A 19,932-nucleotide genomic window follows, 5' to 3' on the forward strand; every position below is an offset into this window, starting at 1 on the left:
AGCAGGTTCAACAATTATCAGTTTGTAGCTAATCTTGTTTCAACTAAATCCCCACCTACTTACTTTCACTGCCTACTCCCAATTATTTGGAAGCAGGTGCCAGAGTAATTTCATCCCTACCTTATCTCTATGTATCTCTACAACACAAGGACTCTTAAAAAAGAAAACAAAAGGTGTGGTGGCTCACGCCTGTAGTCCCAGCACTTGGGAGGGTGAGGCAGGGGGATCACCCGAGGTTAAGAGTTCGAGAGCAGCCTGGCCAACATGGTGAAACCCCGTCTCTACCAAAAAAATCTAAAAAATTAGTCAGGTGTGGTAGTGTGTGCCTGTAGTCCCAGCTACTTGGGAGGCTGAGGCAGGAGAAACCGGGAGGCTGAGCTTGCAGTGAGCCGAGATCACACCGTTGCACTCCAGCCTAGGCTACAATAATGAAACTCCGTCTCAAAAAACAAAACAAAACAAGACAAAACAACAACAACGAAAAGAAAACAAAACCAAACTCTGGCAGTTTATGTTTTGAATAAACTAAATCATTTGTCCTGTGGTTTCCCTGTCTGGATTTTGCTGATTGCTCCCTGTGCGTGTGAATTAATTGAACCATACTTTTAAAATTACTATAATTTCATGTTAATATGTACAAAATCTGGTATGTCAATTTCCCCAATCTTTTTCAAAATTCTAGATGCCACTACTTGTGCTTTTGCTCTTCCATAGGAACTTTAGAATTAACTTGGCAAATTACAGAACAGAACCCACTGGGACTTTCATTGGAATTGCCTCGACCCTTTCTTTTTTGTTTTGAGAAGAGTCTTGCTCTGTCACCCAGGCTGGAGTGCAGTGGTGCAATCTTGGCTCACTGCAACCTCCACCTCCCGGGTTCAAGTGATTCTCCTGCCTCAGCCTCCCAAGTAGCTGTGATTACAGGCCCGCGCCAGCACGCCCGGCTAATTTTTGTACTTTTAGTAGAGATGGGGGTTTCAACATTTTGGCCAGGGTGGTCTCGAACTCGTCGCCTCAAGTGATCTGCCTATCTCGGCCTTCCAAAGTGCTAGGATTACATGCGTGAGCCACCGCACCCAGCCTAGGGCTAAAGTTTTGAATCTTTAGCTTTTGCTGGTATTATGAAGGGGGTTGTTTTGTTGTGCTTGTTGCTTCTATTTTCTAATTGATTAAAAAAATTAAGATGGTGGGGGTGGTCTCGTTATGATATCTACGCTGTCCTGGAACTCTTGGTCTCAAGGGATCCTTCTGCTTTAGCCTCCTGAGTAGCTGGGATTACAGGTGAGCGCCACGAAGCCTGGCCTCTAATTATCGGTGATGTATAAAAAGAACAGACCTTCTTCATTCGAATCCCGTCTTCTCCATCTGTTATGTGATTTTGGACATGTTTGTTCAACTTCTCCGAGCCTTTGTTTTCTTTTTACCACATGGGGATCATAAAGCCGGGATGCAGTTGGGAATAAAACCGGATAAAGCACCCAACGAACAAGATTAGGGTAGGGCCTGGGTAAAAGGTTTGAAAGACACATGCACGATTGGGAAGGACGCTACGGGCGAGTCTATGTTGCATGAAGGAGAGTCCATGTTAAGACGAGTGAACTCCTCTGAACCTTTAAGGGATAATGCACAACCATAACGAGAATAATTTTTAAAAATAAAGTTTTCTTCCCTGAAAGCTTGGGGATGTCCAGGATGCGCGCCATTCTGTGATCTAAGTCGACTTTCCACCTCTTCAGTTGGTACCACCTTTCCCAAAGAGTTTGGAGCAGAGCACTCTGGTCTTCGTAGTAATTTACTCCTAAGGGCTGTTCCAGTGGACTCACGCAGGCGCAGGAGACTACACTTCCCAGGAACTCCCGGCCTCGTTGTTCGCTGGTACCGCCTTCTGACTTCCGGTATTGCTGCGCTCTGTAGGGCCAATCGGGAGCCTGAAATTGCTTTCCTGGAGCTCTGATTGGTGCATTCGACTAGGCTGCCTGGGTTCAAAATTTCAACGATACTGAATGAGTCCCGCGGCGGGTTGGCTGGCGCTTCGTTGTCAGAACTGAGGAGAGGCTAGGTGAGCCGTGGGAAGAAAAGAGGAAGCAGCTGGGGCGCGGGTCTCCCTCCTCCCGGAGTTTAGAACGGCTGAAGTTTACCTTCCAGCTCCCAACGCCGTTCGCGCGGGTAGGCCTGGCTTCTGAGGCGGTTGCGGTGCTCGGTCGCCGTGCTCGGTCGCCGCCTAGGCGGGGCAGGGTGGGAGCAGGGGCTTCGGGCCACCCTTCTCTTGGCGACAGGATTTTGCTGTGAAGTCCATCCGGGAAACGGGGGGAAAAAGGGGCTGCGGGAGGCTATCGGCTAATAAAGGTAACGATAATTATTATTACCATGCTAACAGGTTATAAACATTGACTGAACTAAGTACCCTGCGTGCCCGTTCTCATTTAATTTCCTCGCCAAGCCAATGTAGTTGGTGCTATTCTTGGTCCCTCTTGACGGAAACGGAGGAAGGAGGAAGGAGGAGGATACTGAGGGCCAGAATCTAGATAAATTTCGAGAAATGGGTGATACGGTAGCCCTGCCCTCAGGAAGTGTGGCGTTTGATGGAGGAAAATGGATAGTCACAAATAAGGACATTTCAAAACTGTTGTCTAAAACAGAGATGATTAGACGGTGTGAGAACATAATTGAGGGAGAGTTTAAGTCCATTTGGTGTTGTCTTCTATTTGGGATTTAAAATTCATTATATGTTATCCATATTTGTCCAGCGCTCTCTTTTTGTATGGAATCACCAGATATTCCCTTTCTCATTTCCTTTCTCAACATTTATAGATTGGAAGGGGGAAGGAAAACCAAACCAGGTTATAATATTGTAGAATTGGTTTACCCCCTTTTTTCTTGACATATAACGTCTTGTTTTCCACATATAATTTTCTGGTAGTTCAGTAACATGGACTTCCCCAAATCAGGCCTACTTAGGATAGAAAAGGATTTTTGACTCCTAGATTTTGCTTTAAGACCAGCTCTTGGTTTACTTCCTGGTTCACCCTTACCTTTTCTTGACATCCTATGGCCTCTCTTTGAATTTCTCTCACTCATCAAATGTTGTCAAAAATAGGACTATTTGCTGCTGTAGTAAGGATGTTCTTGTGTTGTGGCCTTAGTGTATTACACCACCCCCACGTCAGACTTAAGTCCGTCCCCCTGGTTGGTTTGGATGAGTCAGTTCAGTATTAAGATGGCATTCTTGGATCAAAATTATGTGGCTCTCAGGTAACTCAACCATTTAGTTGTCCTTTGAGGGTACTGCGTGCTCAGATTGGCATGAGATATACAGATGTGTGATGTACTGAAAGGTTTTTTGGTATGTTTGGGGACAAAAACATGGTTTGAAATTGGCAAGTGAGAATCAGAACAAGACAGGACACCATCTGAGTACTCTGCTGTTTTGTATTCTAAGTGTCCGGACAATTTAGAGGTGAGGGAGATCAAGAGCCAGTTTGTGTTTCTGTGCTTCACAAAGCCACTCTTGCCCAATTCTTGATAAGCAAGAGTTTGGTTAGACAGGGACTGAAACAATCCTGGTACATCGGAATCACCCACTAAATACCTGTTGAATTGAGTAGGCAGGAAGGCACTATCTGAATTGACTACAAAATTGCGGGTATGAAAAACTGGATTGTACTCAACTAGGTTGGTAATTTTGTTTAGACTTTCAAATTACCTGAATAGGGTTTATTTGGCCAACCTTATACTTACATCTGTGTATTTCAACCTTGATAAAATTAATTTATTGCAGTTAAGTTTGTCCAGGATTATGTGAGAGAGCCCTTCATTTCTTGTTTAGGTACCAGGAGATGTTCAGAGTTTGTCTATATCTCCTGGTTAATTTTCCTTCAGCTTTTTCTGGGTCTCTTCCCTAATTCTCTTTGAATTCCTGGGAGAAAGAGGAGGGAGATTTAAATGCCCTTTGACATACTTAATTTTCTTTGCTATGGGTAAAGTTAGGAAGCAAAATTGACTATATATAGAGTTTTTTTTGTTGTTGTTTTGTTTTTTTGAGATTTCAGCTCACTGCAACTTCTGCTTCCCCTGTTCAAGCAATTCTCCTACCTCAGCCTCTCGAGTAGTTGGGATTATAGGGACCTGCCACCACACCTGGCTAATTTTTTTTTTTTTTTTTTTTTTTTTTTTGAGATGGTGTATCTCTCTGTTGCCTAGGCTGGAGTGCAATGGTGTGGTCTTGGCTCACTGCAACCACTGTCTCTCAGGTTCAAGCAGTTCTCCTGCCTCAGCCTCCTGAGTAGCTGGGACTACAGGCGCGTGCCACCACACCCAGCTAATTTTTTTGTATGTTTAGTAGCGACGGAGTTTCACCGTGTTAGCCAGGATGGTCTTGATCTCCTGACCTCATGATCTGCCTGCCTTGGCCTCCCAAAGTGCTAGGATTACAGGCGTGAGCCACCGCGCCCAGCCTAATTTTTGTATTTTTAGTAGAGATGGGGTTTCACCATGTTGGCCAGGCTGGTCTTGAACTCCTGACCTCAAGTGATCCACCTGCCTTGGGCTCCCAAAGTGCTGGGATTATAGGCGTGAGCCACTGATCCCGGCCTGTTAACCCTTTTTTTTTTATTACAGAGAACTTGGAAACTGTTTCATCACTTTTCTACTTCTTCCAGGTTCTTGATACATATTTGCCAGACTTCAAGACTTAAGAAAAAGGGTGAAAGAGAAGATTGCAACTTTCAGTCAGGCCTCTAGGCCTGATAGACTGATTAAACCACAGGTAAGGCAGTGACCATAGGAAGAAGGAACATTAATATATCAACTTCGTAAGTGTTTAAATGACTTTAATTTTATAAAGTAACACATATTTTGGAAGGAAATTTATTTATTACGAAAAAGAAAATAAAATCACCCACTATCCCACCTCTCAGATAAACCGTGGTTAGCATTTTGATAGATTTCTTTATAATTTTTTTCTGTGTCTGTATAGTCATCCCTTGATATCCATCGGGAATTGGTTCTAGGACCTTCCCAGGATATCAAAATTCTCATATGCGGCTGGGTACGGTGGCTCATGCCTGTAATCCCAACACTTTGGGAGGCTGAGGCAGGCGGATCACCTGAGGTCAAGAGTTTGAGACCGGTTGGCCAACATGGCAAAATCCCATCTCTACTAAAAATACAAAAATTAGCTGGGTGTGGTGGTGCGCGCCTGTAATCTCACCTACTTGGGAGACTGAGGTAGGAGAATCCCTTGAACCTGGTAGACAGAGGCTGCAGTGAGCCAAGATCTCATCATTGCACCCCAGCCCGGGCAACTGAACAAGACTCTTGTCTCAAAACAAACAAAACAAAATTCTCAGATGCTCAAGCCCTGATACAAAATGATGTGTAGTATTTGCATATAGCTTATGTACATACTCCCATATACTTTAAATTATCTCTAGATTACTTATAATACCTAATACAATGTTAATACTATGTAAATAGTTGTTATACTGTATTGTTTAGGGAAGAATGACAAGAAAAAATGTCTAGGCTGGGCATAGTGGCTCAGGCCTGTAATCCCACCACTTTGGGAGTCTTAAATAGGAGGATTGCGGCCGGGCGCGGTGGCTCAAGCCTGTAATCCCAGCACTTTGGGAGGCCGAGACGGGCGGATCACGAGGTCAGGAGATCAAGACTATCCTGGCTAACATGGTGAAACCCCGTCTCTACTAAAAAATACAAAAAAACTAGCCGGGCGAGGTGGCGGGCGCCTGTAGTCCCAGCTACTCGGGAGGCTGAGGCAGGAGAATGGCGTGAACCCGGGAGGCGGAGCTTGCAGTGAGCTGAGATCTTGCCACCGCACTCCAGCCTGGGCGACAGAGCGAGACTCCGTCTCAAAAAAAAAAAAAAAAAAAAAAAAAATAGGAGGATTGCTTGAGGCCAGGAGTTTGAGACCAGTCTGGGCAACATAGTGGCATCCTGTCGCTACAAAAAAAAAAACACCATAAAAAAATTTTGCTAGGCATGGTGGCACCTACTTGTAGTCCCAGCTACTCGGGGGGCCGAGGTGGAGGGTCACTTAAGCCAAGAAGTTTGAGGTTACAGTGAGCTGACGGTGCCACTACACTCCAGCCTGGGTGGCAGAACGAGACCCTGTCTCAAAAAAAAGTCTACATATGCAGTAAAGATGCAGTTTTATTTTTTTTTTCTGAGACGGAGTTTCGCTCTTGTTGCCCAGGCTGGAGTGCAATGGCGTGATCTCAGCTCACCACAACCTCCACCTCCCGGGTTCAAGCGATTCTCCAGTCTCAGCCTCCCAAGTAGCTGGGATTACAGGCATGTGCCACCATACCCAGCTAATTTTGTATTTTTAATAGAGATAGGGTTTCTCCAGGTTTGTTAGGCTGGTCACCAACCCCCGACTTTAGGTTATCTGCCCACCTCTGCCTCCCAAAGTGCTGGGATTATAGGCATGAGCCACCGTGCCTGGCCTTGCAGTTTTTTTATTTCCCCAAATATTTTTGATCTGCAGTTGATTGAATCCACAGACATGGAACCCATAGATACAGAGAGCCCACTGTCTTTTAATTTTTTAAAAAAATCATACACTAAAATCTTTTGTTAATTTTTTCAACTTTTTTTTTTTGAGTCGGAGTCTTACTCTGTCTCCCAGGTTGGAGTGCAGTGGCGCGATGTCTGGCTCAATGCAACCTCTGCCTCCCGGGTTCAAGCAATTCTCCTGCTTCAGCCTCCCGAGTAACTGTGATTACAGGCACCCGCCACCTTGCCCGGCTATTTTTGTGTTTTTAATAGAGACAGGGTTTCACCATATTGGCCAGGCTGGTCTCAAACTCCTGACCTCGTGATCCGCCTGCCTTGGCCTTCCAAAGTGCTGGGATTACAGGCTTGAGCCGCTGTGCCCGGCCCCTAATTTTTTTGACTTAATAATCAGGCTATGAATATTTTCCCGTGTCATTAATAAATTTTCTTCTCTTTTCTTTTTTGTCTTTTTGAGACAGGGTCTTGCTCTGTCACCCAGGCTAGAGTGTGCACTTAAGTGGCGTGATCACAGCTTACTACAGCCTCCATCTCCTGGGCTCAGGTGATCTTCCTGCCTCAGCCTCTCGAGTTGCTGAAACTACAGGTGCATGCCACTATACCTGGCCAAATTTTTCTGCAACATAATTTTTTTTTTTTTTTTTTGAGATGGAGTCTCGTATTGTCACCCAGGCTGGAGTGCAGTGGCACGATCCCAGCTCACTACAACCTCTGCCTCCCGTGTTCAAGCAATTCTCCTGCCTCAGCCTCCTGAGTAGCTGAGATTACAGGTGCCCGCCACCACACCCAGCTAATTTTTTGTATTTTTGGTAGAGACGGGGTTTCACCATTTTAGCCAGAATGGTCTCGATCTCCTCACCTCGTGATCTGCCCGCTTCGGCCTCCCAAAGTGCTGGAATTACAGGCGGGAGCCACCGCGCCCGGCTCTGCAACATAATTTTAATGGCTATATGGTATTCCATTATTCGGTTCTTTATATTATTTTACCCAGTGAAATTGTTGGTCTAAAAGAATGCGTATTTTTGCCCGGGCGTGGTGGCTCATGCCTGTAATCGCAGCACTTTCAGAGGCTGAGGCAGGCAGATCACCTGAGGTCAGGAATTCAAGACCAGCCTGGCTAACATGGTGAAACCCTGTCTTTACTAAAAATACACAAATTAGCCAGGCTTGATGGTGAGTACCTGTAATCCCACTTACTTGGGAGGCTGAGGCGGAAGAATCACTTGAACCTGGAAGGTGGAGGTTGCAGTGAGCAGAGATCGTGCCATTGCACTACTGCAGCCTAGGCAACAGAGCGACGAGACTCCATCTCAAAAAACAAACAAACAAACAAAAACAGAAACAAAAAACATTTTTAAAACTTTTGACATGAAACACCAAATTGCCTTATAGGAAGATTATGCTGATTTACCTAAAACAGTATATATTCACATAGGCATAAATGTATAATTTAAAATAGGTAATATATTTGCATGGTGCAAAAATCAAAAGAATACAAAAAGCTTCATGGTTTAAAATCTTCCTCCAACCTTGTAACTTTCTTCTTCACCATCCATAGGTAAACCATCCATAGGTAAACACTTTTTTTTTTTTGGAGACTGTCTTACTCTGTCGACCAGGCTGGAATACAGTGGCACAATCTCAGCTTACTGCAACCTCTGCCTCCCTGGTTCAAGTGATTCTCCTGCCTCAGCCTCCCAAGTAGCTAGGATTACCGGTGTGTCACCACACCTGGCTAATTTTTGTATTTTTAGTAGAGATGGGGTTTTGCCATGTTGGCCAGGCTGATCTTGAACTCCTGACCTCAGGTGATCCATCTGCCTCAGCCTCCCAAAGTGCTGGGATTACAGGCATAAGCCATCTAATAAATACTTTTATTAGGTTCTTGGGTTTGGGTGTTTGTGTGTATTCCCCAAACCAGATAGCTTTTGAAGGGTATAAATCTCTATAAAATGAAATGGCTGCCATTTGACTAGGATTGTAATCTGCAGCCCCACTGTCAACCATTACACACTTTTCAGCTTCATACTCTTGGAATATCAGATCACTTTGTGATTCGGCTAAGATTTCCTTTTAGTATTTTACAAAGCTCTGTGTCATTATTTGTCCTAGTAATAAACAGCATCACTGATTTCTATCTAGGTCCTATTAGTCATAGATGGTTTGTTGAGTTCTATGGATAAATTAAAGCAAAACTGAGTTTGTAACCCTTATAAAAGGGCAGTATGAAACATACAAGTTTGGGAGAGAAATGATAGGAAATATATTTGCTTGAAGTTTCTGGACAGTGATGAATTAGAACAAGTGTCCATGTGTCCTGTGCTGACTTCTGAGTGTTGGACAGTGAGGGATTGTCTTTGGATTTTAAATTGACCCAATTTTGGAAGCTTCATAGATCTGTTTCTGTAAACAGATCCAATTTCAACATAGAAGTTAGCAAACATAAATGTGGAAACACAAAGTCCATTAAACTTCCTTCAGACTTAGTTTGTGACTTTGATTAACAGTTAAAAATTGCATGCTGGATTATATTGCCATTTACCGACTGCTGCTAATCCCTTATATACAAGAAAAAAAATGTATGTGTTTTCTCCCTGGGTAAGGTGAAAATAACTCCACTCTATTTTACTTGTGGTAATGTAATAGGATCTCTTATCCCTTGTGAAAGTAGGAGAGGATGTCCCTGGAGAAATGGCACTGCCTGGGATGGGACCATCTTAACTAACTATACTTCTAATGAAGTCTTGTCTTATTCTGTTTATTCTATTACATTACCAGTTTAACTCATGACTTTCTCTTTAATAGAAATAGGTTAGTCATATCTCACTGGCTGGATAGCAAGGTGTTTGAGAGCATCTGTCACACCAAAGTCTTTGTTTTGCTTAGGAGCTGGTAGTCCACTATTTTACCCTGCTTAGAATGCACCCTCTTGCAGCTTTCCCCCACCCGATCTGAACCTGCACCTTTTGATTTATAGAGCTTGTCAAGACTAGTTATTTTTGGTTTGAGAGTGAAGAAAGATGGGAGGCAATGGGAGGTTAATTTCAGATGAATGTGGGAACAGGTTACATTGCTTTGTCTACAGTCTTCCTAATTTCTATTTGTCTTCCCCTTCCATTTATCTCTTACCCTAGAAAAAGTCAACGTTCATTCTTAGCTTGTAGAACTCTGCAGGTCTGTCTGTGTCTTTTTAGTATTACTTACATCAGGAAACCTTCTCTGATCCTCTTCTACCCTGTTGTCCTTCCCTGCACTTTCAGAGCGCTCTCTGTTTATGCCCTCTTGCAGCAAGGATAGCTCTATATTGTAATCGTTTGCATTCCCCCATTCAACTGTGTGTTCTCGGAGGGAAGAGATTTTTGCTGTTGTTTGAGAGGGAGTCTCGCTGTGTCCCCGGCTGGAGTGCAGTGGCGCAATCTCAGCTCACTGCAACCTCAGCCTCCCGAGTAGCTGGGATTAAAGGCACGTCTCCACCACGCCCGGCTAATTTACTCTACTAGAGACGGGTTTTACCTTGTTGGCCTGACTGATCTCGAATTCCTGACCTCGTGATCCACCCGCCCTGGCCTCCCAAAGTACTGGGGTTACAGGCCTAAGCCACTGTGCCCGGCCAAGAGATTTTACAGCTATATCTCTGTCTATCTATCTATCTATCTATCTATCTATCTATCTATCTATCCATCTATCTATCTATCTATCCTTTTAGTCTTCGCTTTTTGGAAACAAAAATGGGCTATAAGACATGATGGATGACATTGAATAGGCAGTTTTTAGAGGAACCTAATTGGTTCATAGCATACAGGATAGGCTTTTTCCTTGGGTCTTTGTAGGAATATTGGTCATTAATTGGTCATTAATATTGGTCATACAACAGAGTCTTTCTAGTTTTGCAAGAATCTGAAACTGTGATAGATTCAGATAATTTTGAAATGTGAAGCTAATTCTCTTGCTTGGCAGCTTGATTTGTTTGGTGGAATGTGGTTGACGCATGTGCTTTTTTTTTTTTTTTGTGAGACCTGTTGACAGAAATTCAATCTTGATTAAGGGGCGCAGGAAGGCATCCAGTTCCCACCATGCCTGGGGCTCTCTCGTTTGAACAGCTGCCTTTGGCTCTGGCCTGTTCCATTTCCCACTAGGCCCTGTGGACTTTAATTTTGATAGGTTTCACATCCTAATGTTTATTATTTCTGGGGGAGGTAGTGTCGTGAAACTGAAATGACCCAGTAGATAACTTTTGGTTTTCTTGATGTACTTGTGCTATCAGCCTTCATTGAAGAGAGTCAGACTTCTCAATGGATATGTATTTATTTATTCTGTTTTTCCAGGGAGAGGGGATGGTCTCCTGAGTTGGCCATTCTAGACCAAAATATAGCTTAAAAGAAGCTTTTTTAAAAAATAGATCATGTTAGGAAAATAATATTTTGTTTTTAAAATTTCACTTAAACATTAAGTGTACTTAGGTTTGCACCCCTCGCCTTTTGTCCACCACTAATCAAATGTAGTCTTAGACCTCAGAGGACACCTTTCTTCTGCTGCTTGAACCCTCTTCATAGTCTCTTTACTCTAGAATATCACTGAAGTTTTATCTAACCTCCATCTTATATAGAGGAAAAACTTTATTTGCAAAAGTACACTTAGAAAAAAAGGAATAAAGGGATTTAAAAAAAATTTTTTTTTTTTTTTGAGACGGAGTCTGGCTCTGTCACCCGGGCTGGAGTGCAGTGGCCGCATCTCAGCTCACTGCAAGCTCCGCCTGCCGGGTTTACGCCATTCTCCTGCCTCAGCCTCCCGTGTAGCTGGGACTACAGGCGCCCACCACCTCGCCCGGCTAGTTTTTTATATTATTTTTAGTAGAGACGGGGTTTCACCGTGTTAGCCAGGATGGTCTCGATCTCCTGACCTCGTGATCCGCCCGTCTCGGCCTCCCAAAGTGCTGGGATTACAGACTTGAGCCACCACGCCCGGCCAATTAAAAAAAAAAATTTATGGGAAGATTCAGATCAGAGCTTTCCAAATAAATTTAGAACAAGATTTGTAATTTGCTCAAGTTTTCTTTATGAGCGTTTCAGGGAAGCTTAGGTTTCGAAAAGAGCAGAGTTTGTCTTTGTTGAACAGGATCATACGATTTGTTTACATTCCTCCTTTTTGAAGCAATGTTTATAGGAAAACTTGTGCATTAGAGAGACCTCAGATTTTGGAATCCTACAGACCTGGTCTTTTAAAACTCGACACTGCTATGTATCAGTTTGATGATCTTGGAATAGCGTAACTTCTCTGAGCTTGTTTCCTTGTTCATAAAATGGTGATGGTAGCATCTATTTATAAAGACATCGATCTATCGTCTATATTGTTAATGCAGTTTAAATGAGATGATTTATGTGAAGTGTCTGGTAAGGTGCCTTGCCTACAGTAGACAGTATTTGGAAGTTATTGTCTCTTGCTCCATGACATTTGTTATTTATCTATTTAAATGTCCATTTTTAAATAAATATGACAGGCAGTAGATAAGAACACCACCTTCAGGGTCTATTCCGTTTGGAATCCTGGCTTTACTGCTTCTTAGCTGCATGACTACGAATAAGTAGTAAATCTCTCTGTGCCTCAAGTCCCTCATTATAGAATGAAAATAATAATAGTACCTACTTTATAGGATTATTGTGAGGATTTAGTGAGTTAATACATTTAAGATACTGTCATCAGTGTCTGGCATGTTGTAAGTGCTCATTAAGTAATAGCTGTTGGCCAGGCGTGGTGGCTTATGCCTGTAATCCCAGCACTTTGGGAGGCTGAGGTGGGTGGATCACTTGAGGTCAGGAGTTCAAGACCAGCCTGGCCAAGTTGGTGAAACCCCGTCTCTACTAAAAATACAAAAAGTTAGTTGGGCATGGTGGCGGGTGCCTGTGATCCCAGCTACTCAGGAGGCTGAGGCAGGAGAATCGCATGAACCCAGGAGGCAGAGGTTGAAGTGAGCCGAGATTGTGCCACTGCACTCCAGCCTGGGCAACAAGAATGAAACTCTGTCTCAAAAAAAAAAAAAAGAAAAAAGTTAATAGCTGTTTTTATTTTTAACTTTTTCAAATTTATATACCCTTTTACTTTTATTATTTTATTTTATTTTATTTATTTATTTTTTTTGAGATGGAGTCTCGCTCTGTCGCCTGGGCTGGAGTGCAGTGGCCGGATCTCAGCTCACTGCAAGCTCCGCCTCCCAGGTTTACGCCATTCTCCTGCCTCAGCCTCCCGAGTAGCTGGGACTACAGGCGCCCACCACCTCGCCCAGCTAGCTTTTTGTATTTTTTAGTAGAGACGGGGTTTCACCGTGTTAGCCAGGATGGTCTCGAACTCCTGACCTTGTGATCCGCCCGTCTCGGCCTCCCAAAGTGCTGGGATTACAGGCTTGAGCCACCGCGCCCGGCCGATATACCCTTTTATTAAGTCAATGCCCCAGGAATCATTTTTAGTTCTATATAGAAATATTATTTGTTTATTTTTAATTTTTTTAATTAATTTTATTTGAGACGGAGTCTCACTTCGTCGCTAGGCTGGAGTGCAATGGCACGATCTTCCCTCACTGGAACCTCTGCCTCTCGAGTTCAAGCAATTCTCCTGCCTCAGCCTCCCAAGTAGCTGGGACTACAGGTGCACACCATGACGCCCAGTTAATATTTGTATTTTTAGTAGAGACGGGGTTTCACCACATTGGCCAGGATGGTCTCGATTTCTTGACCTTGTGATCCGCCCGCCTTGGCCTCCCAAAGTGCTGGGATTACAGGTGTGAGCCACTGTGTCCGGCTATTTATTTATTTATTTATTTATTTTTGAGACGGAGTCTCACTCTACCGCCCAGGCTGGAGTGCAGTGGCATGATCTTGGCTCACTGCAACCTCTGCCTCATGCATTCAACGATTCTCCTACCTTAGCCTCCCGAGTAGCTGGGATTACAGGCATGTGCCACCACACTCAGCTAATTTTTGTATTTTTAGTAGAAAGATGGGGTTTCACCATGTTGGCCAGGCTGATAATTCTATATAGAAATATTAGAAAGAGAATATGTAACTTTGGCTAAGTTAATAGTCAATTTATAGGCCACATAAATGGGAAGGATTATTTCCTCAAATCAAGAGATTAGACAATTATTGCTTGTCACAAATATTTTTTTTTTTTTTTTTTTTTTTTTTTTTGAGACGGAGTCTTGTTCTGCCGCCCAGGCTGGAGTGCAGTGGCCGGATCTCAGCTCACTGCAAGCTCCGCCTCCCGGGTTCCCGCCATTCTCCTGTCTCAGCCTCCCGAGTAGCTGGGACTACAGGCGCCCGCCTCGTCGCCCGGCTAGTTTTTTGTATTTTTTAGTAGAGACGGGGTTTCACCATATTAGCCAGGATGGTCTCGATCTCCTGACCTCGTGATCCGCCCGCCTCGGCCTCCCAAAGTGCTGGGATTACAGGCTTGAGCCACCGCGCCCGGCCGTCACAAATATTTAATAAAAATTCCAGAAAGCTCAGTTTCTTTTGGGCTGCAAACATAGATCTAGGGAAATAAATACTGCTTAACTATTTTGTTGTTGTTGTTGTTGTTGTTGTCTTTTTTTTTTTTTTTTTTGAGACGGAGTCTTGCTCTGTCGCCCAGGCTGGAGTGCAGTGGCCGGATCTCAGCTCACTGCAAGCTCCGCCTCCCGGGTTTATGCCATTCTCCTGCCTCAGCCTCCCGAGTAGCTGGGACTACAGGCGCCTGCCACCTTGCCCGGCTAGTTTTTTTGTATTTGTTTTAGTAGAGACGGGGTTTCACCGTGTTAGCCAGGATGGTCTCGATCTCCTGACCTTGTGATCCGCCCGTCTCGGCCTCCCAAAGTGCTGGGATTACAGGCTTGAGCCACCGCGCCCGGCCTGTTGTTGTCTTTTAAGAGACAGAGTCTCACTCTGTTGCTCAGGCTGGAGTGCAGTGGTGCAATCATGGGTCACTGTGGCCTCGAACTCCTGGACTCAAATGATCCTCCCACCTCAGCCTCCTGACTAGATGGGACTACAGACACACACCACCATGCCCAGCTACTTAGGTTGAGGAGGGAGGATCCTTTGGGCCCAGGAGTTCGAGTCTAGTCTGAGCAACATAGCAAGACCCTATGTCTTTAAAAAACAGAGATGAAAAAGAAAGAAAAAAGGATGTGAAGGGTTAAATTTGAACACTTTACAGGTAGTTTTCAGCATCATGCTTTGGTGGAATCATGGTTTTGTGGCTAAGTGGGGTTGCTGCATATTACATTCCTGCCTCTTCCTTCCCCCAGCTTTAGTCGTCTTCATTACATTCATGCCTGGGAAGTGTTCCCAGTGACCTGAGTTAGGCATTAAGATCATGGGAATCCAAGATTTTCCCATGTCTTCTAGCATATTTGTTCACAAGAAAAGGAAAATTTCCTCCTTGCAGCAAGGCGTTTTTAAAACAGTCAGTCACTGTGGAATCTTTCACTGAAAAATCCTTTGAATAGAAATGTGGTCAAGGAGAGGAAAGGTATCAGCAGTGATACTACCTTACGATAGTGTATTTCATAGCAGTTGAAGTACCTTCTTATTTGGTTATGGTAAGAAGGTAGGCAGAGAGTTAGTGACTTGCCTATTGTAACATACATGTGGTAAATGCCAGAGAGGGCATTCTGGACTTCTGTTAGTTGGGATTGCTTTTGACTACAGGTGACAGAAAATGTGACTATAATGGTTTATTCAAAAATTATTATTTTCTGAGATGAAGTCTTACTCTTGTCGCCCAGGCTGGAGTGCAATGGCGTGATCTCAGCTCACTGCAACCTTCGCCTCCTGGGTTCAAACGATTCTCCTGCTTCAGCCTCCTGAGTAGCTGGGATTACAGGCACCTGCCACCACACCCAGCTAATTTTTGTATTTTTATTAGAGACAGGGTTTCACTATGTTGGCGAGGCTCGTCTCAAACTCCTGATCTCAGGTGATCCGCCTGCCCTTGGCCTCCCAAAGTGCTGGGATTACAGGCGTGAGCCACTGTGCCTGGCCTATTTTTTTATTATAAGAAATCTGTTGGCCGGGCGCGGTGGCTCAAGCCTGTAATCCCAGCACTTTGGGAGGCCGAGGCGGGCGGATCACAAGGTCAGGAGATCGAGACCATCCTGGCTAACACGGTGAAACCCCGTCTCTACTAAAAAATACATAAAACTAGCCGGGCGAGGTGGCGGGCGCCTGTAGTCCCAGCTACTCGGGAGGCTGAGGCAGGAGAATGGCATAAACCCGGGAGGCGGAGCTTGCAGTGAGCTGAGATCTGGCCAGTGCACTCCAGCCTGGGCGACAGAGCAAGACTCCGTCTCAAAAAAAAAAAAAAAAAAAAAAAAAAAAAAATCTGCTGAGGGATTCCTAGGAAAATTTTTTCTTTCCTGAAAACAGCTATAGCCCTATTCCTGCCCTTTCCCTTCATCCTTCTTCTTGCCTTCAAGGCAAGCTGGAGCTATGGCAGTCATCTAGTATACATGAGTAGATGGCCAAGAGAATAATAAACATAAGCCTTAATATCAATGAGCTAATGACTATTAAAGATCAAATATCAGCTACTATATACCTCTAGGCTTCTGGTGTTTTTTTCAATTTTCCATGTCCTGCTAAACAGATTTCTTTTTTTTTTTTTTGTTTTTGTTTTTGTTTTTTGTTTTTTTGTTTTTTGAGACGGAGTCTCGCTCTGTCACCCAAGCTGGAGTGCACTGGCCAGATCTCAGCTCACTGCAAGCTCCGCCTCCCGGGTTCACGCCATTCTCCTGCCTCAGCCTCCCGAGTAGCTGGGACTACAGGCGCCCGCCACCTCGCCCGGCTAGTTTTATGTATTTTTTAGTAGAGACGGGGTTTCACCGTGGTCTTGATCTCCTGACCTTGTGATCCGCCCGCCTCGGCCTCCCAAAGTGCTGGGATTACAGGCGTGAGCCACCGCGCCCGGCCTCAGATTCTTAACTTAGTTCTCATTGGCCAGAACTGCCCCATGGCTACCCCAAGCTTGGAAAGTGGCTATCAAGGAGGTAACTTCCATTTTAATGTACTTACTACTGTTTTGGTCATGGTCAATGAAAAATATTTAATCATACCTTGACTTCAGCCATGTTAATTTTTAATTCTCTATACTTAGAGTTCATACTGTATAATTTAAACAAACTGTCTTATTTATTGTGTATGATAGGACTTTAGTGTCTATGTAGTGTTAAGTTCCTTTGTGTCCAGGACTATATATACTTATTTTCTTATTTTTTTTTTTGAGACGGAGTCTCTCACTGCCTCCCAGGCTGGAGTGCAGTGGCGCGATCTTGGCTTGCTGCAAGCTCTGCCTCCCAGGTTCACACTATTCTCCTGCCTCAGCCTCCCGAGTATCTGGGACTACAGGCGCCTGCTAGTTTTTTGTATTACCTCGCCTGGCTAGTTTTTTGTATTTTTTAGTAGAGACGGGGTTTCACCGTGTTAGCCAGGATGGTCTCAATCTCCTGACCTCGTGATCCACCTGTCTCGGCCTCCCAAAGTGCCGGGTTTACAGGTGTGAGCCACCGCACCTGGCTGCTTACATTTACTTTTTGTGTGAGGATATAGAGTGTCATACTTGAATGTTACTGAGAAAGGAACCCAGGTATCTTTAAGCCTACAGCTTATGGCCCCTGGCAAATACACACTATTGTGAACCACTGGCAAAAAGCTTATTGAGTTAAGCTGAATAATGAAAGTAGAAATGGAAGTGAGAGGAAAATTCAGAATGGGGATACTAAAGAACCCCTATTCCAGACAGAAGACTGTGGAGAATGGATTTACTTGGAAATAAATACATATTCTTTTCTATGCAAATAGAGAGCTTAACTTCATGAACACACTTCTTTAATTCACAAGGTAAGAGGGCAGAAGGGTGTAGAAAGAACATTGTGTTGAAGTCAGGAGCCTGAGGCTCTGTTTTTTTGTAACTGTGTGATACTGGGCAAGTCATTTAATCTTTCTGATCTTCTAGGATGGGAATAATTGCTGCTTTACAGGATTGTTCTGATTATCAGAAAGAATACATATTTAGTACATCATGGCACCTGGCATGTAATGAACACCTCTGGTAACTGTTTTTACCATGATCCTTAGGATTTTTGTTGTGTGATCTTGGAGAATCCCTTTTTGCTTTAAATTAATATCTTATAGCCTGCAAAGGTTAGGTGTCAATCAAAGTTTCTTCCCAATTCTAAAATATCATGTTTCTACACTAAATACCTCAATTAGAGCATTGTTACAAAGATACTTGTGGAATTCTGGCTTCGGTGAACATAGGAGAGACCATGGGAAGATGACATTTTCTGGGGTCTAGATTGATATCACTATATAAACGAAATATTTGTTATAACAAATGTTTCTGGCTGGGTGCAGTTGCTTATACCTGTAATCCCAGCACTTTGGGAGGCCGAGGCGGGCAGATCACCCGAGGTCAGGAATTCCAGACCAGCCTGGCCAACATGGTGAAACCCCATCTCTACTAAAAATACAAAAATTAGCCGGGTGTGGTGGCACGTGCCTGTAACCCCAGCTACTCAGGAGGCTGAGGGAAGAAAATTGCTTGAACCCAGGAGGTGGAGGTTGCAGTGAGCCAAGATTGTGCCACCACACTCTAGCCTGGGCGACAGAGCAAGACACCGTCTCCAAACAAAACAAAACAAAAACAAAAAACAAAGGCCGGGCGCGGTGGCTCACGCCTGTAGTCCCAGCACTTTGGGAGGCCGAGGCGGGCAGATCACAAGCTGACACTGAGAAATCCTGTCTCTACTAAAAATACAAAAAATTAGCCGGGCGTGGTGGCGGGCACCTGTAGTCAATCGGGAGGCTGAGGCAGGAGAATGGCGTGAACCCAGGAGGCGGAGCTTGCAGTGAGCCTAGATGGCGCAACTGTACTCCAGCCTGGGTAATAGAGGAGACTCCGTCTCAAAAAAAAACAAAAAAGAGAAACAAAACAAAACAAAAAAAACCAACAACAGATATTTCTGAGACACTATAAGGACCAGAAGTACATTATTTTTATTGATTTATTTTATTTTATTTTATTTTATTTTATTTTATTTTATTTTATTTTTTTGAGACAGAGTCTCGCTCTGGCCCCCAGGGTGGAGTGCAGTGGTGCGATCTGGGCTCACTGCGGCCTCCCAGGTTGAAGTGATTCTCACCAAGTAGCTGGAACTACAGGTGCAGCCACCACCCCTGGTTAATTTTTGTATTTTTAGTAGAGACGGGGTTTCACCTTGTTGGCCGGGCTGTTCTCAGATTCCTGACCTCAGGTAATCCACCCGCCTTGTCCTCCCAAAGTGCTGGGATTACAGGCATGAGCCACCATGCCCGGCGCCCAGAAGTACTTTCTGAATTGCCCTAGTCCACTGAGAGAAGCTGTGAAATGCTGGCCAAACCACTGAGTGGCTATGTAGGTTGGGGGTAACTAATCTAATGATTTATCTCAGTGGATAGCTTATGTGGTATAGTTTAGAGAAAATGAGCACTGCAGTGCCCAGAGTTGGGGAGGGTTTGGGGAACTGGCACACTCCTGGTAATGTAAGTGGGTGGTTTTCTTCTGAGGGACATTTTCACAGTATGTGTCAAGAGCTTTGACCCAGCAGTTCCACCTCTTAAGACTTAAGGGAAGAATTATGGATGTGTACAGAAATTTAGCTACGAGGATGATGCTTTAGCAATATCTAAAGTGAAAATATTGGAAAAAGGGTGAAAATCAAGGATAAGTAATTATGGAACAGCTACAGCCATTAATTGATATGTCTATATTTATTGACATACAAGAATATTCATAATATTTGAAGCAGATTCAAACTGTTAATGATTTATTTAAAAAATAATAGTTTATATATAAGAGGGAGAAGACATCTGGAATAGTGTAGCATTATAGGTTTATTTATTATTTATTTATTTATTTTTGAGCCAGAGTTTTGCCCTTGTCGCCCAGGCTGGAGTGCAGTGCTTACTGCAACCTCCGCCGCCTGCGTTCAAGGGATTCCTATGCCTCAGCCTCCCAAGTGGCTGGGGTTACAGGTACCTGCTACCACGCCCAGCTAATTTTTGTATCTTTAGTAGAGACAGGGTTTCACCTTGTTGGCCAGTCTGGTCTCTGAACTCCTGACCTCAGGAGATCCACCTGCATAGGCCTCCCAAAGTGTTGGGATTATAGGCGTGAGCCATCGTGCCTGGCCTATTTTTTTTTCCCCCAGCCTTTTTTTTTTTTTTTTTAAAATAACAGCTTTTTGTCTGTTTTTTTTTTTTTTTTTTTTTTTTTTTTTGAGAAGGAGTCTCGCTCTGTCACCCAGGCTGGAGTGCAGTGGCCAGATCTCAGCTCACTGCAAACTCCGCCTCCCGGGTTTACGCCATTCTCCTGCCTCAGCCTCCCGAGTAG

At 44.1% G+C, this 19,932-nt stretch overlaps 1 protein-coding gene across 7 annotated transcripts in view; it reads left to right on the top strand.

The window, feature by feature from the left end:
* The first annotated feature begins 1,969 nt into the window (after positions 1 to 1,969).
* The window catches only part of TPX2 (TPX2 microtubule nucleation factor), a 68,182-nt gene continuing 50,219 nt past the window's right edge, over positions 1,970 to 19,932 (top strand). For 4 of the 7 annotated variants that reach the window (XM_010352788.2, XM_030915427.1, XM_030915423.1 and 1 more), the window contains exons 1-2: positions 2,039 to 2,166; positions 4,659 to 4,765. The gene's annotated coding sequence lies outside the window, so the exon portion shown is untranslated. Of the gene's footprint in view, positions 2,167 to 4,658; positions 4,766 to 19,932 lie in introns of all 7 variants that reach the window. The other 3 variants (XM_010352786.2, XM_030915424.1, XM_030915425.1) reach the window with 3 other exon arrangements.

This window comes from Rhinopithecus roxellana, chromosome 13 (genome assembly GCF_007565055.1).
Source record: "Rhinopithecus roxellana isolate Shanxi Qingling chromosome 13, ASM756505v1, whole genome shotgun sequence".
Taxonomy (NCBI): Eukaryota; Metazoa; Chordata; class Mammalia; order Primates; family Cercopithecidae; genus Rhinopithecus; species Rhinopithecus roxellana.